Consider the following 26,914-nt stretch of genomic DNA (forward strand, 5'->3'; position numbering starts at 1 on the left):
TACACCTTTTCGCAGTCCGGCATGGGATACTGTAGATGATCTTTGACTGCTGGTCCGACGTGAAGGTGCACATCGGAATTACAAAGAAATCTAATAATTTACTGAAATTAATTTTCCCTAATTGAAGTGAATTACTTTAAAATGTAACTCACTCAGTCAACTGGAAATGACGATTCTGAATATTTCAAAGCCATTGAGCAATCTTCAGAGGTGAAAACTTTTAAGTGCGTTTTGCAAAATTTAAAATCAATATATCAATTTGAATCTCTTTGTAACAGCTCTGAAATCTTCCCATCGGCATCTCCTATAGAGAATAACATATGTCCTATATCTGATATCAAAATTTATTTATTTTTTAAATTGCAAGTTTTATAAACATTTAATTTTAATATTTCCTTCCAGATGAAAATAAAACGATTATTCGAATTTTATTTTTGATTATAAAAATTGAAAAATTCATAGAAAAAATGTACCTTTGTAAAAAACATATGCCAAATATGTTCTAAATATGCATAGAAACCTTCTTTTGTTTGTAAATGAATGTAAATATAACATGCTAGAAGTGCTATCAAAATAATCACCAAATAAGTCTTTTCTTGCTACAATGTATTTTGAATTCAACAAGAAATATCAACCAATCTCTCATTCCGGATAAACTCTAATGTTGTTTACACTAGGGCTAGGGATTCTCCTGCTGACGAGAGATGTAGCAATTGCTAAATCATGTTTACCGTGCAAAGTCAATTTCCATAAATAAATGCGGTTTCGGGAACTGTTTGAGGTACCGACAGCAAACACACTGATACACATTTTCATTCACCGGGAACCGCACAATCAATTATTCGCCAAAAACCGAGAGGTTTGTTATCGCAATTGGTGAGCGCTCCATTCTAAATACACTCCACGTTTTCCACCGTTGCCTAACACAACAAAACATCCCAACAAGGCGATGCTGGCGATGGGACCGGAAAATGCCACTTTTCCGGCAAACTGGTATTGTAGGTATCGTACTGGTTCCTAGATCCAGATCCATACGCTTCCGCCGCCGTGGGAACAATCAGTCTCCGCAATCCCGATCCCGACACGCAAAACGAAATCTCGCTACGCCTCCTCGGGGTTTTCTGCTTGCTTATACTTAGCTACCTCCCGAAAATCCGAAATTATCTATGCACTGTAGCGTTTAATCCGTGAGATAACTTTACTTCTGCGTTTGTTCGGCATAACGAGACACGACGTTCGAAGAAAAATCAAACACGGAAAGCAAATTACGGCTCTGTGTACCCTGGAGGAGAACGCGGAGTAAGGAAGACAATTCGATCGAACCGGGAGTCGGCTTTGGTGATTGATGGAACCTTATTGAAAATTTGGTTAGTATTGCAGCGGAAAATGATTGTTATAAAATGTGGGTATTAATTGATTGTAAACTGCCATTTAGTTGAAGGTTGCCGTTTTGGAATAAAAACTTAGGGTTATACAACTTTTGTCCGGCCTGTCAAAAGGTCTCATGCCGATTTTCAGCCCATTTAGCCAACTTATGAAGGCTGCCTCAATTTTTGTGATAGTTTGACAGTTTTTTCGTTAGAAGCCCTGAATGACTGTTATGCATTATCGTCTGCATGTACTGTATATTTTTATTTTAGAACGTTTTGCCCTAGTCGGTATGCAATAGCAGAGTTGAAAGAATTCGCACGTCACGCTTGACTGGACTAACTATTTTCCATCAACATCAGGGCTCCGTACTTTATTGACGGAACCTCACTACTCACATGAAGGAAAAAGCACAACTATAGTCAACATCCTGATAACGTGATGAGCCTTCATTTTTTCGTTAATCCATCCTAGAGTGTCAATATAACATAACACTATTAAAAGTTTGGAGGCTTGTAACTTTTTTCAGGCGCACTCAAATATTTAAAAAATCAACTGGGACTCTAAATGAATTCATGAAACGCTCTCTGATTGCTTTAAACACAGTCCTTTTAGAGTCTACATCAGGAATGTTTGTGAGGTCCACGACGCTTATCTCAAATTAAATTAATTTAACGATTTTTTTTTCTGAGACATATTGGAAATTATCATAAGATAGCAGTCCCTACTGAACCAAAAAATGATATATTAATTACTTCATCAAATATGCTCGTCGCTTGTTTGCAGTTGCATTTGCCCCATAATCATCCAGATTGTTGACTTTTTTTTGTAGAATTGAAGCTTTTTATTGAGTTCTTTTAAAGGCATAGATGCAATATTATAGAAGGTTATTAAAATCATTATTTTTCGTTTCAAGCAAAGTTAAAATTTATGATGTAGTGTTATTTGAAATTTTTGTTCTCGAATCATGACAGAAATTAGAAATTATAATAAAGACTGGGTGAACGACGATAAATTTTTTATCAACATGACTCAGCGAAATACTGATTTCTCGACAAAATCAATATCAGATATTCTGTGATTCCACCCAAAAAGTTTGTAACGATGATACAGGGGAACAGCATTTTTGGTCCCAATGTTTTAATAACTAATTTTGTAAGATTTTGTCGTCCCGAATCCAAAACATTTCACAGATTTCGTCTATCGCTTCTAATTTCAATGATAAGATAGTGTTAATTTTTTTAAATTGATCAGTTTTGGGCGAAATCGATCTTTCATAACTGATAAATCAAAAAACCTGCATAGAAATCAAAAGCTGATTTACAATACATTTACTTATCTTCATTCAATCAAGGACTCAGTTATTGCCAAAATATTCTTGTATAAGAGATACGACTCTTTAAAAAAAATTAATCCTTATCTAAGTTTGTGGCATATCGGCGAATTGAAAATCTAATTAGAGAGCAATTAAGACAGATATGAAAATTGATAGGTGGAAAGGTCAAAGCTAGAGCGCTTTGGGTAGAAGAAACGAATAGATGGTGAAACTGTGAGCTAGGGCATTGTTTCTTATCGACAGCATGACTGCTTGTGTGATTCTTTACCCAGCACCTGCTGGCTGTTTGTAGTAAGTGACGAAGAAGTCACATTGCTACCCACAACCAGCTCAGATGGGTCGAACACATGAGGTTGCGTTCGACCGGGCAAAAAATCACACAAGCAGCGCTCACAAGTGCTGTTTTTGATTGCTGAACCAATTCTATCGATGCGTGCTACTTGTTCAGGTACATCAGATGGTTGCTACTTATTGTTTTTTTCGCATGTTATCCATCCGGTGCCTTACTTTTTCGCCAAGTGCCTCGTGTTGAATCGTGTTGTTATTTGTTTTCCCATTTCCCAGGGGCTGGGTAAAGAATCACACAAGCAGTCATGCTGTCGATAAGAAACAATGCCCTAGCTCACAGTTTCACCATCTATTCGTTTCTTCTACCCAAAGCGCTCTAGCTTTGACCTTTCCACCTATCAATTTTCATATCTGTCTTAATTGCTCTCTAATTAGATTTTCAATTCGCCGATATGCCACAAACTTAGATAAGAATATATCCCAGCGGCGATCAAAATAAGATAACAAAAAAATTAATCCTAAAATCTAATAAAATCCCAAAAAATAAAATAACAACTCCTACTGTCATCATTAAAGAAAGGTATCAAATTTCGGATTTTAAAGATATTGATTGATTTCACAACTTTCTTGAAAACTGTGGAATTATTTGACTTACGATTTTCAAAATATCTAAGATTAAATTAGATTAATTATACTTTAGAAGTTCGTCACAACTCTTGTTTTTTGCAGGATTGGAAAAAATGACATAAACATAACATCCCTAACTTTTTTCGCTGAATTCAAAATTACTCGATGGCTTGGGAAAAGTTGATCATTGACACAATAAGAATTTGTATTTTATAGTTTTTTCAAAAAAGTACACAAATTGTGTAACTCATTTTTCCTATTTATAAAAATTATTTCGAAAACAAGAGCTGACAAAAAAACTTGAATATTTAGATTTAACGCCCCTGAATAAGTCAAAATCTGTTCTGAGATTCCCTGCACTTCGGCAAAATGTGAATTCTGTTATGTTGTGTTATGTGTGATGCTATTTTCAAAAATTTCATAGAAAATCATGCCAAACATTGATAAAATTAAGTCATTTATCTTCAAAATAAGCCATCCACATCACCATCACGATCAGATTTTCATGATTCAGCCTTAGAAAGCCTATCCCAGAGGTATCTAAATTAATATAAAAAAATTTAAGAAAACTGTTAAAAATTTCTGGAGCAAAAAATGTAAACTGCAACATTGAAAAATTTCGTCAAAAATCTATGAAATTATAAAATTTAAGTTTTATTGAAATCTTGTTCACTATTTCAACGCAATGATTTCATACGAAAGTTCTATTTTTTTTAAAAGAATCACCGTATTATGAAAAAGCTCCATAAAACTTTTAAATGGAAGTGATGACAAAAAATATCATAGCATCGCGAATGATTGATGGTTTGAAAAATAATGGGTTTTTCTAAGAAAATGGATCAAATCTTTTAACGGATCTTGGAAAGCCTCTCAAAAATTTTCGTTTTTTATCAATGAAAGGGAACAAATGATATTTCCTTTTTGTAAAAAATGAATATTCGCTAAACATTTTGAATTTTTAACATTGAAATTATTGAAAAATGATGAAGATTTAGTAATGAACCTTTAACATTACGACTGGTTTAATCACCTTAAACTAAAAAAAAAATAAGCAAGTTTACGAATTCGTTTTATTTAACCTTTTTCAGTTTTTTTTTTGTCAAAAATCAGTCGTGAGAAAAAAATACGTAAAGCTCTGAAACTATTATAACCAAAATTTAACTTTAATGAGGCCCACCGAACGAATTTAAAAGTAAAAGTGGCCGATCCTCCGGCGCGGGATCGTTAAAAAAACTGAAAAAGGCTGCTCACCCCCGGTCTAGATTGTTAATTTAACACTTTTGGTTTTATATCGCTATATTTCGCTTGTTACTCAACCGTACAAACTGAACAATTTAACTATTTTAAAAAAAAATAAAAGTGATCAGTTTTTTTTTCAAAATTTTTCTATTATTTTTTCTGTCAAAGGGAATGTGGCATGTTTCATATTTATTAAACCAGTATTGGACTCCTATGAACGTAAAACATTGTTGAAGAAATGTATTAGCCTTAGACTACTTAACATATGATTTGAAAATCGATTTCCTCTTTGTTTAGAATTTGACGCTTTGGGGTAACACTGATCAGTCTCTATTTTGACGGTTTTAACAAGTATTCTTGATCATAAAAGATACAAAAAACCTTCATAGTATTTACAAAAGCTAGTTTGTCAATTGCTAAGGCAATTCCAAACAAACTTAAATGTTATAAAATTAATCATTAAACTCTACAAAATTTAACACAACACTTTTGGTGGCTCAAAGTTACTATATTTGTAACTTGAATTCTGAGCTATAAAATGTTGAACTTCGGTGTTTCTTGGTTTGAATTTCTCCGTGGTCTAAAAAAACAAGAACATCAAGGTCCTTAATGTGTTAAGGCTGAACAAGAATTAAAATCGAAAGATGGGCCATGATGCTGCATAAATTAAGGGGCAACATTTTTCAACATTACCTATAACATTTCAACTCTTCCCTTTTAGTTTTTTTCCTTCAAACTTAACCATTTGATAGGGATTATATCCTTTTTCATAGACTGGCTCACTCTTGGAAAATGTCCCTATTTTTTAAATATCCCAAATTGACCTCAAAATACAACAAAAACTACACCAAAGCTATACATTTACTGAGGAAAAAAGTCGAACCGTCACATAAATCAACCTGCTGCTTCTAAACGCTTTGAGTTTATCAGCCTTCGAAACAATAAATATTCCATACTGTTGAAATTACATTTTTACTTACATTTGGAATTTTCAAAAGTATACCAAGTTTTTCCCAATTTGAAACTTAACTTGTATTAGTCTTTTATTAGTTTTTAGACGTTGAAAAAAGTTTTGAGATATTTTACTTTTGAACTTAATTATTGATGATTATGTGGAAAAAATTCATGTTGATCAAAGTTACACCGGTGATGAATGTTACCCCGTTTTATGATATTTATGATTTTCAAGGTCTAAAGAAATAATCAATGAAACATGCTTCGTAAAAAACTGTAAGTCAGCTACCAATTGCACAGAAAAAAAACGCTTAGTGCATAAGAAATCTGATGTAAAAAGCTATTTGTTGAACATATTATTGAAATTTTTTAAAGATAAAAAGTAAAAAAAAATAAGTGTAAAACCGTACTTTTCTATCGATCAAAGGCCGATCAATTGATTTTTTTCACTGCAGAAAAAATATGGATGGTGGATTAAAAAATTGACATAGGATTACACATTAAGGCATCATTAGAAAATACGAAACACATATTTATTGACGAGATCGAAATTCTAATCGAAAACTTTAGATTTCAACTGCATTGACAATAGTCGATTGATCCTTAGTGTTCAAAAAGATAAATTTTCTTTTGATAATTTATTTGTATTATTGTGATTATTGCTTAACATGACATTATTAACATTTATTGAATAACTCATGTTTATGTAGGGGAGAGTGGCGTATCGTGGGCCATGGGGAAACGTGGGCCACTTTTAATATCTCAGATGTATGTTGAAATAAAAATCTCAAACCAACTGTCATCGTCGTCGCTTTGCGTGAGCATATATTCCTATATGTATGTTGACTGAAATACGCATCATATGCTTCTTTTATTTATCAAGCTAAAAAAAGTTAGAAAAATTTACTTACATAATTAAAAAACACCCGCTAATTTCATCGATGGGGAACCTAAAGTGCATAACAAAAATATGCTCATACGCTTATGATCTTAGTTTTGTCATGATCTTTCACGTGGAAAAGGAATTTTTGATGAAACATCAATAAGTCACACAAACGCCACCAATTGGCAAATCATAGCTTGTGGGGTATCGTGGGCCACACATCTTGAATCACCTATATTTTTATGTTTTTATACACATTCAGAATTTAAAATACGTTTTACCTATCTGCTAAGTTTTCTTATGCCAAATGAACAGTTATGAAAAATGTTTTGTCCATCCTATATAAGAAATTTTGCCAAAACGTTCGCGAGCCAGGTTTTGGAATCTATGCGATCATACACAGCTCTCTTTTTCATTTCATCATCTGAAATTGCTTTTAAATAACAAAATGAATTAGGAAACCATAGTTTTGGGTCAACTCATAAACTTTGCATATTATTTGGTCAATTTGGATTTGGTGGCCCACGATTCCCCACCATTTTTCAAAATCAAAAAAATATTGCTTTTTTTCAAACAGTCAGAATTTGCGGAAAATAATTTATTAAAAAATTTGAAAAAATAACTTATGATACCTTGAAAATGTAGAAAACCATACCATTTTTTATTTTCATTTTATCTTTTATAATAAAGAAGTTATGGAACAACGAAAAAAAGTGGCCCATGATTCCCCACTCTCCCATACATAATTATTGCTAGATAAATATCACTTAACCGATTAATTTTGTCTAAGAAATAGAAATTTTTGCCTTCAAGTATTCTATGTCTAAAGTGCTTTGAGAAGTTTTAGAATTCTTATTTTCTTAGACTTACAAACTGTAGAAGTAATAACTCTAAACATTGTCAATAGATCGATATATTACGACTTTGTATGATTTTCTAAAGATAAGCGTCCCCTGGATAGATAATCAAGTATCCGTAGAAATTGATAAAATAGTTTTAGTCTATATTACCGATGATATTCTTCGGTTCAGAAGATACTCAAATGTTGTTTGTCAATATAAACTTAAGCCATTCAAGATTCTGCTCGTTTTACTTTCAAAATCTGTATTTCACCCTCATTTATGGAATCGAAGCAGAGCTGCATATTTTTTCCTTTAATCAGATGGTGTACTGCAATATTTTGATTTTTTTCTTCGTGCAGTACTTATTTATGACAAATCCACCTGGCATCTATGATAAACATACTTGTATGTACGAGAAAGAACTACTTTAATGGGTTAACCTTCTATTAAAAATAAAAAAGAGTACTTTTATGTACTTGAGCAAAAATATTCGTTATCCCACAAGCAAACTCACGGCCAGCAGAAACAAATAAGATCGCTGACGAGATATAAAACGAAAACAAAATATCGTGACAATTTCACAATAATTTTCAAATAAAAAAGTAATGATGTGAAAAACTTCTAATTACACCACATGATTATCGATTACTTTCATTTTTTTTCAATACATTTGACTCTTCCATATCTCACAACTCCAAAATTTTATGCGCTATTGTGCAGTCAGAAAAATAGTATTATGTATGCCAGCCATAAGATTATCTTATGAACTGGCGCCGTAAGTTAAATCATTGAAATTTATTAGATTGTCGCTTATGAATTCTTCAGACGAGCACCTACTTCAATGAGAAGTTGTTGCTTTTCATAAGAGGGCCTTATGGAATCTAAAAATGTCATGTTTGATGAGAATAATTCAAGATATTTGATGTGAAAAAAAAATTCTGGCTAATTTGGTACATCATGGTCACCATCAACACCACATAAACGTCCTATTCCAACAAAGCTATTCCGCCAAATCGGATCTTCTGAATTTTTCCTTTTTGTCGGTCAACTTATTTTGAAAATTGGAATAACTCATAATAAAAGTCTCAATTTAACTCAGTTTAACCTTTAAAAAGCGAATGCGGTGACGAATCTTATAAAAATTTTAATTAAAATTAGAATTTGCCTGAGTGTATTTTTCCCTTGAGAAGTATGCATAGAATGATTTTAATGGTATTTAAAAATACTGATTTACATATATTAAAAATTTCATTCAAAATACCTTTTTAAAAAGTTAGTTAACTATTGTGATTTTATCATATTTTTTAATATCTACGAAATCCGTCGGTGTTAAAGCATCAACAAGCTAATCAAATAACTCCCATCGTCCAATTCACTCTCACGTCCCCAATTACTTTCAAAATCTATGAATTTCATTCGATACAAGACGCATGACTAGGGCTCCAAAAACGAAACATCAATGAAAGTCATCAGGTTTCGTTTGCAGAAGAAAATCTTCGTTCCTATCTGGAGACGCCACCCCGCAGTTTGTAAATGTGTATGTTTGTACGTGTGTTGTATCGGGCAATCCATCTATACCGGGGTAGACATTCATCACCGATCGGGAAAATCGGGCTGGAGAAGCACCACCAATTGGGGCCCTCTTTTCTTGTGTCTACACGAAGAAATGTTTCCCTGAAAATGATTCGCGATGATAGAGGCAAACAGAACGGAAAAATCAATTTTCTCCGGCCTCGATGTCGGATGTTTTCTGGTTTGGGCCAAGAAAAGTTTCTCCCGTCGTCGATCGAGAATGGAGCTTTATACTGTATCAAAGGTGGACAGAAGCATCACTACTGCAGAACCATCATCAATCGGCGACGAGGGAAGGATACGGCATGTTAAGTCCTGTCTGGAGGCCCATCAATTTTTCTTCTCGTGTAGCAAGTTATCGATGTGCCGACTATTGAAGAATCAACTGCTGATGGGAAGGAAAATCGTAGAGAGTCTCTGTTATTTTTAACTTTCAGCCCACATCAAGTTTCGCTTGATGATTTAAGTAAGACCACGTGATTGGAACGGAAGCTCACTCACTGTTGTTGCCATCATCCTGTCGACGATGTCGGCTGTCCGGGAGTCTTCCGAAAGCAGGAAATGTATGATAGATATTGTTAACGTCTTTCCGAGTGTATCCCCATTTCCAATCTGTGAACGGAAGGCGATTTATGGTCAAACATGACGAATCATCAGTGCGTCAGGAAGGCGTACCAATGATTTTTGCTACGTGCTTTAATTTTCTTGGCCGAGGCTATCCTTCCCGGTGAACTTTGTTTATACATAGGTACCTACCTACATATATGTGAAGCAATTGAGTGAAATCATTTCACTGAAATGGGTCATCTCCATGATATTTTTAATTAAATTATGGAATTCTTTTCCCCGGATGACGTTTAAACAGCCGATTTTCTCTGTGTGTTGTGGTTTAAATTTTAACCTTAAACTCTGTGTATCGTGAGCTCCATTTTTCATTTTTTTTTTAAATGGGGAATTTTTTCCATAAAAGCGCAAATTACACCATATCCCCAACATTTCGCTGAGTGTCAGGTCCGTAGACAAATCTTTGTACCGGACAGTCATGTGTGCCTACGCCAGCCAGAAGACTACCTCAGTTTGGGATGTGACCAAAATGCGTACAAACTTCTAGAAGTGGCGGCTAACATGCTTTTTAAATGCTAAATCGAGATTCGATAGAATGACCTCTGACTTAGAAGACTTGAGCTTTAACGTCTAAACTTACCTACCTACCTACCTAAGGGTCCGGCGCCGTTTGACCGACGCATAGGGCTGAGATAAAACATCTCCACTGCTGGCGATTCGGAGCCAGCGTCTTCACTTGCTGCCAGCCAAGGTTCTCGTCAACTGTGCGGATTTTAGCGGCTAGACTTCGCCGCCACGAGCTTCTGGGTCTGCCTCTTCTTCGATGCCCATCTGGATTCTATTCAAGCGCCTCTCTGCAAATCTCGTTTTCATCTCTTCGCAGCGTGTGCCCAATTCATCTCCACTTACGTTCCCGAATCTCGATTTCTAGCGCCCTTTGATGACAACGGCGATGAAGTTCAACGTTTGAGATCCAGTTGCCAGGCCACCAAGCGCGGATGATGTTCCGCAGGCAGCGATTCACAAAAACTTGCAGTTTTCGCTTCGTAACCGCATATGTGCACCAAGTTTCACACCCATACAGCAATAAGGATTTGACGTTTGAGTTGAAGATTCGGATCTTAGTTCGTTGAGAGATCTGGCGTGAGCGCCAGATGTTTCGGAGACTCGCAAACGCAAATCGGGCTTTTCTGATCCGGGTTTCGATGTCCTTCTTGGTACCACCATCAGGCGTAATCTGGCTACCAAGGTCGTCGAGTTTGCTCTGCATGTCTTGTTGTGTTTGGGCGAGCAAAGCAATATCGTCTGCCAGGTCAAGGTCGTTCAGTTGCTCAATTGCTGAAGGATTCCACGGCAATCCTCGGTTTGGGCTACAGTCAATCGATCCAGTCAAGATCTCATCCATTACGATGAGAAAAAGCAGCGGTGACAAAATACATCCCTGTCTCACTCCAGCAGTTACCGGGATTGGTTCGGACAAGACACCGTCGTGCAAGACCTTGCACGAAAATGCCTCGTACTGTGCTTCGATGAGATGGACTAGTATCTCTGGGACCCCTCGTCGTCTAAGAACAGCCCAGATGTTTTCGTGGTTCAGTCGGTCAAATGCTTTTTAGAAATCAACGAACACCAGCAAAAGAGAGTCCTGGAATTCGTTGATTTGTTCCAGTATTAATCGTAGCGTTGTGATGTGGTCCACACATGATCGTCCGGATCGCAATCCAGCTTGTTGCCGTCGGAGTGTAGCGTCGATTTTCTCCTGGATCCTGTTCAGGATCACTTTGCAGAGTACTTTGAGGGTTGAACAGATCAAAGTTATTCCACGCCGGTTACCGCACTCTGTCAGGTCTCCTTTCTTCGGGACCTTTACGAGGATACCCTGCATCCAGTCGGCCGGGAATGTTGCAGTATCCCAAATGTCATCGAAAAGACGGTGCAACATTTGTGCTGACAAGGCAGGGTCGGCTTTGAGCATTTCAGCAGGAATGCAATCGATTCCAGGCGCTTTGTTGGATTTCATGTCCTTGATTGCCGCTTCTATTTCAGCCAGCGAGGGCGCTTCCGAGTTTACGCCATTTATGCGAATTACTGTGGGCGCCTCGAGCTGCGGGTTCTGTTGGCCATTGCTATTTGTAGCTCGGAAGAGTTGTTCAAAATGCTCAGTCCAACGCTTGAGCTGATCTGTTCGATCTGTCAACAGCTGACCTGCTCGGTCTTTCAGCGGCATTCTTGCATTTGTCCTTGCACCACTAAGGCGGCGAGATATATCATATAATAATCGGATATCTCCAATGGCGGCGGCTCTTTCTCCCTCTTCGGCTAGGGAGTTTGTCCAGGCTCTCTTGTCTCGTCCACAAGCTCGTTTAACTGCCTTTTCAGCTCCGCATACCGTAAGCGGGCGGCTGCTTTGGCTGACCCGGTACATGCCTGCTCAATTCCGACTTTCGCCTTTCTCCGATCATCGATCATCCTCCAGGTTTCATCCGATATCCATTCACTTCGTCTTCCACAAACTTTACCGAGAGTACCATGGCTCGTCGTGATAAAGGCATTCTTGATTCCACACCACTGTTCTTCGATTGTTTCGTCTGTCGGCAATTCCGAGGCTCGGGATTCTAGCTGCTCAACGTATGCCCTTTTCGCCTCTGGATTCTCCAACCGGCGGACGTCGTATCGACACCCGACTTTCTCCTCGCGCCGTTGGACACGCGCAACTCTCAGTCGTACTTTCCAAGGACGATGTGATGGTCAGATGCAATATCTGCGCTTCGTTTGTAGCGGACACCAAAAAGGCTCCTTCTCCCTTTTCGGCTGGTCAATTTGATTTTCTGTTCTGCCCTCTCGAGATACCCAAGTGACCTTATGTGCTGGTCGATGGGGGAAGAGACCGATCACCATGTTGTTGTTGCCACAAAATTCTACAAACAGCTTTCCGTTTTCGCTCATCTGTCCTAGGCCATGGCGCCCTATGATGCACTCAAAGTCCTGATTATCGGAGCCAATCTTTGCGTTGAAGTCGCCTAAGTGGATTTGAATGTCACCCTTCGGAATTTTCTCAACCACGCTGTTCAATTGACTGTAAAACTGCTCTTTCTCCTGCAAATCGCAACGTCAGTTGGCGCATAACATTGGACCATTGTAAGGTTTCTACCCCGTGTTCTGAATCTGGCTACGATTATTCTTTCTTTGATCGGTTCCCATCTTATAAGGGCCGCATGGGCCTGCGGGCTTAATAGGAAACCAACTCCTCGTTCCCGAGTAGCATGTTCTCCTCGTATGCCAGAGTAAAGCAGTACTTGCCCGGACTGTGTCTTGTGTTCTCCAGTGTTAGGCCAACGGACTTTGCTCAGTCCCAATATCTCTAGCTTGAGACGGCTAGCTTCTCTCGCAAGTTGAGCCAGCTTTCCTGGCTGGGCAAGGGTCAAAACATTCCAAGTTCCAATTCTAGTCCGTGTTTTCATGCTAAAAGTCGTTGCCAAAGTTCCAATTCGGTTATTTCTTCTTTCAGTTTCCGTAACAATACAAGATATCAGGAGCAGTAGGTTGTTAGCCTATAGTCCCTATCCCGCGATGGGGCTGCCATCTTGGCCTTAGCTGGCGGGAGCCGTATTTCATAAATTCAGCCGCTCGCTGCGAGACAGACGCTGCTTGAGCGTCTAAACTTAGGCCGCTGGAAATTTAGTCTTAAACTGAAGGTCATTGAAGGTCACAATCAAAGTTGTGCAAAATTTTACAAAATCATGATGGAGAATCATGATTTGTTCTCTAGTTCATCTTAACCGGCCATAGACTACACCACATCTGTGCAAATGCGATGAAAATTCGATGAAATTCTGTCGCTGTGAACACGATTTGCATCGTGTATGGCACTGCTTGAATGATCGCGCAAACGGTTTGAGTAAAATCGGTCGGGATGAACATATTTTGTACAAACCACCCTTTGTGGCATGGTGTATGGTGCTGTTTGTACAAAATCCAAGCCAATCACTCAGCTCCAGCCGGGGGGTGGAGATGGTTTTTTATTTGTTGCTGTTGCTGTTTTTACCAGCAATCATTTGTGTTTGCGTGAAATATTTTTTTTTCTCTGAATATTCCCGAATATGTTTGTATCGTGTGTGAGCGAGCATAGAATCAAATAATCGTCGTGGAATTAATGAATTTGCACAAGCCATTTGTGTAGTCTATAGCCCGCTTTAAAGAGATTTTAAACACAGATTTGGAAATTGCGTCTTTTCTACAAAGTCTTTTGATGAGATCTTGAAACAGTTTCATTTTTTTAAAGTTCGAATTGCCTTAAAAAATATGTCGAAAAGAATCAAAAATGCGTTCATACAAATTCAAGTTCTGATTGTATTTTTGGAATAAAAATAAGGCATATACTGTCTTTGCCGATTTGGGTTTACAGACTGGAAAAACGTGGACAACTTAAAATTATTGGGTATTAGGCAAGGTAGTAGGCCCGTGAGGAACAAAACGATGAAATGTGATGAAAATTTTTTCAGAAAGTCTGCACGGATAAAAAACTATATAGGTTAAACTATATAGGATTAAAATCCGTATGGTTGGCTCATCTATATCATATATTTTTGGTTGAACCCATAATATTGCTTAATCAACATCGATAACTACAAACAAACTAGCATTTATGTAAAGTTGATTTGGCCGTAGAGGATTTCTCAACCGCATGTCGCTAAAATAATTTAACAGCTAGTAGATTTGGCTATATTTCCTTAGTCTACATGATAATATCTGATAGTGTAATTGTAATTGTGCTTTATTTGATTTGACTCGTGGAAGAAATCAACCGACACGAAGCGGAAAGGTAAATATGATTTTTTTTTCAGTTGATTTTCTTTTCAATTTTTAAAAAATGTTTTCAGATAGAGATGTGTGGGTGCATTTTGACCCTCCCGGAAGGTGAAATAATAAACAGCGATGAATAAGATCATATCACGTAAGTTACAAAGTATTCTTTATTTATCACAAATATATTTTCATAACAGCTTTTTTTGTATTTCAGGGCACCGGCAGTTCAACTTCCACCGAAAGAAACAATAACAGCATTTTGTTTCAGGGCCATGGCGGCGGCTTCCCCAGCAGAAGCAAAAAAAACAATGCAGTGGTTGAATTAAAATTCATGCCGTATGATCGTATCGTATAAGTGATCGTATAATTGAAATGAAAAATAAATTAAAATTGTTTCATTTCAAAAAGAAAAACAATGCATTTTATCTATTCAAATATTCAAATATTCAAAATTCAAATATTTTATTAATATTTTGAATAATTCAAATATTTTATTAATATTTGGAATCAACGATTTCCCACGTTCACGGGGAGCAGCATGTACAGTAGAAACAGCCATACGAATGATTGAATGAAAATTCCTGTTGGATTCTTAGCATCGATGCGATCGCTAAATCAACCATTTATCCTTTCGTGGCAAAGTATCATCGGATTGTTGTTTTGATTGTTTTTTCGGGTCAGAACCAAACAACCATATTTATGTTCATGTAGACTCGTAAAATAACTGATAAATCTATATTTTTTTCTCCGTGTGTAATCTTTCAATTCTTAAATATTCTTTTTCAAAGAATAAAAAATTTCACCGATATAGCCGATAACATAATTTCATAAACATAAATTTACGGTGATTAACTCTTCATTTCTTAAAATTAATATTCAACATTCAGTGCCGAGATGGGATTCGAACCCATACCTCAGGTGGTCCATGAGATTACCGTGTCACCACGCTAACCACTCGGCCACCGAGACGTTCCAAAGGTATCATTTGAAGGTTGAGCCAAAAATTTCCAATCATTTTACAATTTTATTAATCTGTTTCTAATCTGATTCCATTAAACATCAACATCGAAATGATTTAACTGAGATGATCTTTAACTGCACACATGAATATTTTTATTTTGATAACGCATCTTTTAGACATGTTCTTCGATTTTTCTCTGAAAGAGTGCTATTGTTGAGAATTCCAGAAAAATATGGTCTATCAGGAAAGGGAAATCTCTATCAGCACATCTTTTCAGCAGGAATCCCATCCGTGTGTCTCCTCACTAGATGTATGTGGGGTAACAGTTGACATTCTTGCCTTGATCAAAGAGTTTTTTCCTGGGTTGTTTGATGCTGTGTTTAAAATAAAACAATACACATGCTAATTTATTCTAATTTAATAATTAGAAACAAATTATTCAGAAAACTTTCTACTCAAAAACCAACGCAGGAATTGACGCTAGACCTTCGAGGATAATTTGACACTGCTCCAAACACATAGGACCCGGTTACCCAAACCAGAAACGAATCGGAAATTCAAACGATAAGAGGATCTATTCGTCCTATACAAATAAACATTCCGAATGTGAACGGCTGACGTGTGCCTTGTTTGGTGGAACCGAGTAGGTGCGGATCCTTCCTCCAGACGTCATCTCACACACGAACGGATTCCGGAGACCGGGTGGGTATCATCCGGCTAAATTGGCAGGACACACATCCTTCACGTTCTTTGGCCCGCCGCACTGCTGCCACATATGCAAAATAGGAGATCTCAGCCAAATCGGTTTTCCACTTTTTATAACAAAGTTATGAGATTTCCCTCTTAACAGTGTTTTTTCCTTTCTTTTTTTTCATGCGCCTAAGCCTCAAGCATTCCGGTCAAACGAGATTCGCTTGAGCTTTATCAATAAAGCGAATCTGTTCCGAATTGGATGATGCGTTCGCGTGCTTGAAGCATAAGTGTTCCAGTTGGTAACAATTCCCTGGGAAGGACAATCAATTTAAGCTATGATTCAGACGCTTCGTTGGATTGTTAAGTAGGTACCTGTTTTTATGCTCCGCTAGAATTCATTTATGAAGTTGTGGTTGAATATAGACTAAAATTTTTACAAAAAAATCAAGTTATGTGTCAATTTTTTTTAACACTGGAATACCGCACCAGTCAAAATGACTGGTTTGACACTTTTTTTGTCGAATATCTTTTAAATACTTCGATTTGAAAATTTGCAAAAAATACGACTTTTCATGAATTTTGAATCCCCACAAATGTTTTTTTTTATTTCTCTAGCTCTTTTAAAAAGCGATATTTTCACCATGGACACTCGGACCATGACCAGTAAAAATGACTGGTAATGTTCACAATCTTAAAACTCAAACAAGATATAATTTTTTTCGCTTTCTTTTAGTTTTATTCGCAATCTTCATTCAAAACAATGATCCCTAGTTGATTTATGGTGGGCAGAAGTGTGTCATTCGTTATGAAATATCGATTTTCGCACGACATAGCTTGATGCACATAATTCTTAAAATTCACTCGGTCAATGGCAACCATTCTCTTCTCTTGGATGTTGATTCAATAATCAACATATCAGATAAATGTACGATTGGAAATACCTGTATTTTAATAATAAATAAGTAAATATATAATTTCAAGATATGATTGAAACTTTTTTTCCAGAAATGAATCAAACAGAACAAACGGAAATTGTTGTTTTAAAATTCATGTTGAAACATGGTTTGAGTTTGGTATAGTTTTTGAATTATTTTCATAGTAATACGTCTCACGATATATCTTGACGAACATAATCCCTAACATTCAACCGTTCTCCGATTTCTTTTTTTTCTGAAGAATGGTGAAACCGTGCACCCATGGTAAATTGCTCTACTTATAGAAAAATAATGCTTTTAAACCTACAATTCCAGATATGATTTATAAGCAACATGTTGAAAAATTTTAGAGCGGTGGATGCTACAAAATATCAACTACGATAAAATTGAAGTGAAACCGTGCACACATGGTCAAAACCCACAAATATTTAATATTACTTTTCAATAGGATTGGAAATGTAATTTTATTTTATGTTAATTATTCGAAATATTCAATTTATGACATACACGCAATCGTCCACTATGCCAAGATGAGGTGATTCCGTGCATCCATGGTGGAAAAATATTTCTATTTTATATCAAAAATGTTATCGAATAAGTAATAAAATAATATCAAAAGATAAAAGTTAAAAATATTATGTTATACAAAATTTCCTCTTACGTGTTGCCCCTCCAAAATCATGGAACGACTGGTGAACCGCCGAATGGTAACTCTTTTAGAAGAAATCGAACTGTTAGACAAGCGCCAACATGCATTCCGCCGAGGATATGGGACAAGTACGTACCTTGCAGATGTGGGAGAAATTTTTAAATATTCATTTTCAAACGGCCACCACGTGGACATCGCATCGCTCGACCTTTCGAAGGCATACAACCGCACGTGGAAAGAAGGGATCTTAAAACAACTTTGTAACTGGCAAATTGGTGGAAAACTTGGTAAATTCGTACAAATTTTTTTAGACTGATCGCACTTTCCAAGTTGTGATAGGAAATACACATTCTTCAATCAAAAAAGAAGAAAACGGGGTCCCTCAGGGTTCGGTTCTCGCTGTCACTTTGTTCTTGGTCTCAATGACACTCTATTCAAAAACTTAAACAAAGGGGTAAATATCCTAGTCTACGCAGACGACATCCTGTGACAGGTCGCAGTATAAAATTAAACAGAAAGAAATTGCAAATAGCTGTGAGAAAAATATCGCATTGGGCCAAATCTATGGGTTTCACGATCGCCCCAGAGAAATGTCTCAGGAGCCACTTTTGTCTTGAAAAACATATTCCGTGGAAGTTTAAAATCGAATTGGACGGAATACCGACTCACCTTTGATCCACGCTGCAGGAAACACTTATACCGTATTTTTTTTCACCTGGAGGCAAACTAGAGGCAACCTAGGTTCGCTCTAACTGCTGTCATCGTGCTCATTTATTGCTCGAGAGGCAACCTAGGTTCGCTCGAAAAAGGGACAGAGTCGCCCTGAGAAAAAAGTCAGTTTTGCGAGAAGTTCACCAATACTCTCAACGTTGTTGTCAAAACATTAAACAGCTGTTTTTGGCTGAAAACAATACAGTTGAAATAATGAACGGGCAAATGATTATTGCCGCGATTTTGAACCTCTCAGCCAAGCAAAATCGTACTATCTGCAGTCCAGTGCAATCCGGACACGAAAAACGGCAATCCGGATGTGAAGAACCGAATGAAGAAATCCAGAAGGGAGAACAAAATGACAGCTGCATGTAAACATTGCGCTCGTTCTCACGCACACCTACGTATGGAATAACTCGAAACCCGAAACTTGCTTTTTTATTCTGACGGTTCCATAGCCAAATCCGGAATCAAAAAAAAAATACGCCATTAGTCGTGTGCACCTCATTGAAATGATCAGTAGAAAACGTACCATCTCCAATCGCAACACTATTTTAAATGTCGGAAATAGCATCGTCAACTCCTCTATGGACTAGAAATTAAAGCCATTCAATTCGTAAAGTCATATCTATATTAGGACCCACTTATAATAAAATTATTCGATTCGCTAGTGGACTGCTTCCAAGTTCTCCCACTCTATCTTGTTGTGCAAAATCCTGTGTCTTGCCATTACACCTTGTTTTTGGTACTTACTGTTATTAAAAAAGCTATAAGTATTGCAGAAAAATCCAAAAAAATTAATTTAGATTTTTAGGCTTCCGAGAAGATTATGTTTTCAAAAATCAAAAATTTTCACTTGAAAAACAAAAACAAACTTATTAAAAATTGTTCAAATTGACTTTGAACTATAAATTTCGTTAAATTTATTTTGAAAAAATACAATATAACTTGGTTTTTTGTTTAATGTTATAATAAAATGTTATCTCAATTGATCGGCCTTGTCGGTAAAAGTCATGTTATTTTAGTATGAACATTTCAAGATAATGAGTATGAAATTTTTTTCATTAGGAACAAATTGATGTCATGTGATAAAAATGGTTCTTATCAAATTCTACTCGCTAATTTTTAATATTTATTTATTTCATTTCTTTCAATCTGTTTAATTTTTTAAAGAATTCAATTGGTAATTCGAATAAACAAACTTCTCGTAATCTGCAAGACGATTTGATTTTTGCTTAAAAATATCTCAAACGTAATTAAGTTAATAATCTTTAACAAAATTGGGAAAAGTGAACAAATGGAAAACTTTAATAAGTTTTCTTTCGCAGAAGTAAAAAAGACTTACGGTAATAATTTATACATATTTTTAAAAGTTGCAAGACACCAAAATTAATCAAAATTGGCTCTTCAATTCTTTGCACCTGATTTAAATGTGAATTTGGTGGCCTTGTGTAATTTATCAAATCCTTTAAATGTCGACTTAAGTATTTAGAAAAAAAAAACACAAATTAAAGTTGATGTTGAAATTGGTTGATCTCTTGAAGAATATTTCATATCAGCATTAAATTTATTATGGGAGTCTGTGTTTGCTGGTAAAGATAGAACTTGTACACAACAGGGGGATTTGAGTAGTTATGGTTACTCAGTCCTTCGTAACGTGGAGACAGATATTATGATATAAAAGTGTTTTAAAATTATAAAAATGATAAGTAATAATGAATGAGCTTGTTTAGAAAAATTTCTTTATAAAAACCAATTTAGAAGACAAGATAGGGTTTTATTTTAAATTGTAAATCGAAGTGAAAACTAGTTTTGAAAATGTTATGTACTGTTGCAGAATGAAATATCTTAGGTTTAGAGTGATACAGGACTGCAAACCGCCGCTTACGAAATGTTTGCTAACACTTATTTATAAACACCTTTTGGGATAATGAATTATCGCGTTACTATGTAAATTATTTCTTGAAGTGAAAAATTATACTTTGAAAAAATCTCAATGGGGGGAGGGGTTAACTCCTAAACACTCCAAACCAACACCACCCCCCCCCCCCAGAAACCCCTGCCCCACCCCCCCCACATTAGACATTAGACATTAGACATTAGACATTAGACATGAGACATTAGACATTAGATATTAAACATGAGACATGAGACATGAGACATTAGACATTAGACATGAGACTTGAGACTTGAGACATGAGACATTAGACATTAGACATTAGACATGAGACATGAGACATGAGACATGAGGCATGGGTCTCAGGTCTCAAGTCTCCGGTCTCAAGTCTCTGGTCTCAGGTCTAATGTCTCAGGTCTCATGTCTCATGTCTCATGTCTCATGTCTCATGTCTCATGTCTCATGTCTCATGTCTCATGTCTCATGTCTCATGTCTCAGGTCTCATGTCTCATGTCTAATGTCTAATGTCTCATGTCTCAGGTCGCAGGTCTTATGTTTCAGGTCTCATGTCTCAGGTCTCAGGTCTCAGGTCTCAGGTCTCATGTCTCATATCTAATGTCTCATGTCTCATGTCTCATGTCTCATGTCTCATGTCTCATGTCTAATGTCTCATGTCTCAAGTCTCAAGTCTCATATCTAATGTCTCATGTCTCATGTTTCATGTTTAATGTCTAATGTCTAATGTCTAATGTCTAATGTCTAATGTCTAATGTCTAATGTCTAATGTCTAATGTCTAATGTCTAATGTCTAATATCTAATGTCTAATGTCTCATGTCTCAAGTCTCAAGTCTCATGTCCAATGTCTCATGTCCAATGTCTCATGTCTCATGTCTCATGTCTCATGCCTCATGTCTCATGTCTAATGTCTAATGTCTAATGTCTAATGGCTCATGTCTCATGTCTCTTGCCTCATGTCTCAGGTCTCAGGTCTCAAGTCTCAAGTTTCGAGTCTCATATCTCATGTCTCAAGTCTCATGTCTCATGTGTAATGTCTAATGTACAATGTCTCATGTCTAATGTCTAATGTCTAATGTCTAATGTCTAATGTCTAATGTCTCATGTCTCATGGCTCATGTCTTATGTCTCATGTCTCATGCCTCATGTCTCAGGTCTCATGTCTCAGGTCTCAGGTCTCATGTCTAATGTCTAAGGTCTCATGTTTTGTGTCTCAGGTCTCAGGTCTAATGTCTTATGTCTCAGGTCTCATGTCTCAGGTCTCAGGTCTCAGGTCTCAGGTCTCAGGTCTCAGGTCTCAGGTCTCAGGTCTCAGGTCTCAGGTCTCAGGTCTCAGGTCTCAGGTCTCAAGTTTCAGGTTTTAGGTCTCAGGTCTCAGGTCTCAGGTCTCAGGTCTCAATTGTCAGGTCTCAAGTCTAAGGTACCAGTTCGCAAGTCTCAGATCTCAGGTCTCTTGTCTTAAGTATAAAGTCTCAAGTTTCTGATCTCAAATCTCATGTCTCAGGTGTCATGTCTAAGGTCTAAAGTGTCTAGTTACATGTCTCATTGTTTCAAGTTTCAAAGCTGCATAAGTTTTAAGTTCTTTTTTTACACGGTTTTCCGCAATTAGCACGGTTTTTTTTTACACGGTTTTCGGGAATTAACACGGTTTTTTTTTACACGGTTTTTTTTTACGCGGTACGTATATCAGTGTAAAAAAAGACCTAGGTGTAGTTGCTTATTTCATTTCAATATTAGAAAAAAAATCGGAATTACGAAACACTCTTCACAGACGGATCCAAACTAGGTGACAAAGTTGGCGCTGGTCTTTATGGTAATTCTTTGGAAATTGCACGTAGTCTTTCGAATCAAATTTCAGGTTTTTCAGCGGAAGCCGCTGCAATCGCTTTAGCTCTACACCACAACAGTTCCACTGGGAACTCCGCAATGTTTTCTTACTTGGCAAGTGTATTGCTTGCTATGGAAAACCCACGAAATCAGTACCCCTGGAACAACATATTTAAAAAAAAAACATGGGCAAATAACTTCACGTTTTGTTGGATTCCTGGACATTCTAGAATCCATGGCAACACCGAAGCAGACAAATTAGCAGCCGCAACGAAGGCCAATGCGAAGTATTTAGGAATACCGAAGGAAGATCTGTATCACTGGGTGAAATCAAAAGTTTGGGATTCATGGATGACCGAATGGAGGTCTAATAGGAACCTGAATTTGGCCAAAATTAAAGGCCCAGGAAATGGAACGACAGGGAGAACAGAACAGAACAGGTGTTGATATCAAGGCTTCGGGTGGGGCACACCAGAAGCACTCATCGACATTATATATCAAGGGGGATCAGCAAGGATATGCGACGTATGACAAGTAAGACTCACGGTAGAACATATAATTATCGAATGTCCCGAGTTTCAAGGACCCAGAAACACCTATCAAATGATACATCATTAAGAAATGCCCTATCAAACGGTCCTGTCGAAGAAGAAAAAATATTATGTTTCCTGAAAGAGAGTTATTTGTTTAACGAATTGTAAATACTGTCATCATTTTTCAAAGAGTCGAACCAACAAAAGTTGAATATCTCTATAATAAAGTCATTTTGACTGGTCACGGTCCGAATAGGTATCTTCAATTTGCCGGTCCTTCTAGTGTTAAATACTTACTGAGGTCAGAAAAAGCATGGTCATTAATTGCAGAACATTCAAAATTCATTTATTATCTATAACTTAAAGTTTGTTACAAAACAAGATTTCATGTTTCGGAGTAACTTTTATCACTATGGTTTTTACGTATCTCAACATCTTCAAAAGTTTTTTTTCTTGACATTAAGCACATAAGGCTTGAAACATGATTTACAGCATTTTTTACTAAACTGAATACTCAAAAGGTGGACAATGTTGCTACCATGCATTAAGGGGCAAAAATAATTAACATTTCGTAATACTTTTTGACCTAAATAAAATTATACCTTCATGCAATTCCCTAGGTCCTCCCAATGTTTCCATGTTCTTTTTTTTTTCTTTATTCTAACTTGTTATCTCAAAAAAATTATTAAAATTTATATAGTAAAATCACAAATGTTTAAAAATATAGTTTTCCAGAATTTATGTTGTGTGTTCACTTGTTCCCTCAAGCGAAAAAGAAAGGAAGGGAAGATAGAGGCAAAATGGCCTTAAGAAAAACGCTTATTTAACCACAGAAAGCAACAATAATATGTGAATTAAATCATTGTTTCGTGTTCGTGGTCATAACAGCTTGTGCAAATGTTGGATGGGTCGTTTTAGGGGTTCCCAGATGAAGAGAGATATCAGCTAGCAGATCCGTTTTAAAGTTGTCAATTTTGGTTTGCACTATTGACATCAGTTTTGCACATTCTGGATTTACATTTCGCCGCACACTAACGCTTCGTGTACATACGTGTTTAAGTGAAACGTTTTCTTTAATCGCGGTGAGGCCGGTAGCGGTGAGTCCGGAACAGTGACAGTGAGAAGCTTTGCGGCAGACATAGCAATGCACTCGATCTTTGTCATCCGTTTTTTTGTTGCACACTAAGCAGAGTGTGGAGCTCATCAGAGTGGATCGGTGTTATGAGATTCACACAATACACATCGATTCTAGTACTACGATTAGATTCCACGGTCCGTCACAAAATATGCGCTCGATTATAACCATAAAAACAGTTATTTTTGGTAAACTGCAATGGGAAGTCGTTAAGCACTTCGCACAAGGTACAGAGCAAGCGCATTCAGCATTTGTCGAATCGTTTTCACAGTATAAAATACTACTTAAGTACCAGCGCTTAGTAAACAATACACTTTACAAATCAGTGATGCCAAGAAAAAAAAATTATCAAAATTATAGACAATTTTGAGATTTTTTGATACGCGAACGGTTAAAAATTACTTATAAGCGGTACAAGAGCGTGGAATGTGTCTCATAGTTCAAATACGGATTCATGTATTGATCTATTTTTTGGAAATTACATGCTGTCAAAAATGCAAAAGACGGTGATCTGCAAAAATTTTCCAAAAAGATATTATGAAAATAAGAAAAGGGACCAAGCGTTCTTCCCTACCTATACAAAGAGAAAAGTTAAACCTATACATAAAACAAGCCATATGATTCTAAATGCATTTCAATTTAATTTAGCAAGCATAAATCAAAGGTTTGAAATGTATTCATGAAACTATAATCGACAAAACTAGACACAAAACATTTGGAAACTCAATGATACTTAGCATGTTAAATTCGGCCCAGTGATACATAGAGAGCCAAATTTTAGTGTTTTCCGGCGTAGATTTCTCCGCGGTTCTTAATGTGGTAAGATTTTAAAAATACATACTTTGTAACGTCAAAAATCTTCAAATATAAATCAAACTTAGCCTATTTGAAAGTCGATTTATAGGCTTATAAAAGTAGAAAAATCGTTTTCATATATTTTAGATTTACACATAGCCAATTTTGATTATCTGCAAAGATTTCATGTTTATCAAAGTTACCCAGGTGATAAAACATCCCCCAGTATACGTTACCTAACTTGTTTTTCTGAAATTTGATAGCCATTCCCCTCAGAAAGAAAAATAAATTCTTTAGTATGTTCTGAAAAAAAAATTTGTTCAAGTGAAAACGGTACCCCATGCTCCTTACTTCAATAATACTATCAAAGAAAAGTTCCAGCAATTTGAAAGAAATCCCGAACAACTTGATAGATTGTTGCTATACTTTTATCCCATTCAAACATTTTCTATGTACTGGAGAACGACATTCGGCATATCCTCTAATTGCAAACAATTATTTGCGTACATTCTCGGAATCGGCTACAAAAATACCCCGAAAGCTCCCTATTATGGTAAATAGGATTTAGAAATTTATTCATTACTTCGTTCGGGAGAAACGAATCTCTACCGAGACGGAATATGTTTTGCCAACCTGCCGTAGGAGGAAAAGTAAACCCATAGAAACATTGCGACACTAGGGTGGGAAACAACTTACAAAACGTTTATTCCTCAGTATGTCAAACCTTTGTTAAAACATATTTATTTATCGAAAACAAGTTCTCTAGATGCTTAAAAAATTCATCACAATTATAGTTTGATTGGATTTTTGTATTAAAACAAAAGTGATGGATACAGTGCTAATAGATTTCAATCAAAATATTAAATTTAATGCATAATTTTGTAAAAAAAATGTTTTAAAATAAACACCAATAGTGGTTAAGTGGAAAACACAATTTTAAGTAGTAAACATTACATTTTTATATCCGTTTTATTTCAAAAACTTTTCAAGTGTTATATTCAATCCAATCTGATCAATAATAAATGTTTGGAAATTTTCCGATTGGTAAGTTTAAGAATGTTCATCGACACGTGCGGTTCCCCGATATGACAGCTAAGCAAATTCAAAAAATATTTCGAACAGTTAACATAAAAAAAACAACTTCTTGATAAATGTTTTAAGATTATTTTCTTGACGGAAATCGCCGAAATTCAAATTAATCATTTGTTTTAAACTCCAGAACAAAACTTGGATTGGAAAATTGTTTACACTATTTTTTTACAGTTGACGCACCCTACTCTTCCAAATCTACACGTGTACGGTAGCCATAAAAATGAATGGGAGTAAAGTGTGGTAGCGTAAAGGCAAGCGTACCTACGGCACCGCATGATATGGATAAAATTCACCTCATCCCAGCCAAGCTACATACGCCAAACGAAAGCAACGAACCGCAGAGAGTTTGCGGGGAAAAAAGCTCACAGAAGAGGTTAAAAATCCCTCATCCTTATTTCCTGCCGTTTTCAGTCATTTCCCATAAACATTTATATGATTTAATGTACTTTGACCAATTTTTGTACCTCTTTTTTTCGTCATCCTCTCCCATTGCATCCGATGAAGTCGGCAATGTCAATAGTTGGCTCTCATATATGTATGGTCTCTACCGATGAACGACGTTTTACTTCACAGAAACGCACAGGTTGCAATGGCAATGTCCCATAGACTATCGCAAAAGGTAGACTGCAACATCGAAACCCCGCTCTGCCTGACCGATGGAAAAGTTGAAACCTACATGCGTCAGACGATAGCTCTGGCGTGATATGGTACCATTTTCATGGTTTTGTCGTTTGATAGAGAGGAAAAATCGCCGCCTTTGGGTCCAAACCTGAACCTGAACGCTTTGCCCTTTTGTGGAATATGGCGCCGGGAAAAAAGTTTAAGTGGCTTCGTCGAATAAATCATTCTATCTTTATTAAAGGTGTATTAGTTTTGGGAACCGAAGAATCAGTGTGTTAGATTTAGGGTGATGTAGTTGATTTCGAATGTTTTCATGTTTTTCAAGATGATGGTAACTAGTGGATAGCTTTTCTGTCATGGATTATCACAATACTTTTTCTCCAACGCTGCACAGTAGTCCGAAAGAGCAAAAGGTAAAACTTTTTCAAGCCCCTTTGACTTTCATTCTGTTTTAAAGTGTCTTTAGAACATTTTCTTCTCAAACGTGCTTCATAATTTTCAATCGACACAGTTCAAGCTAAAGAAAAAAATTTTTTTTTTATTTATACATTGAGAAATTTTAACAAAAC

Source organism: Uranotaenia lowii, chromosome 3 (genome assembly GCF_029784155.1).
Source record: "Uranotaenia lowii strain MFRU-FL chromosome 3, ASM2978415v1, whole genome shotgun sequence".
In the NCBI taxonomy this organism is placed as follows: domain Eukaryota; kingdom Metazoa; phylum Arthropoda; class Insecta; order Diptera; family Culicidae; genus Uranotaenia; species Uranotaenia lowii.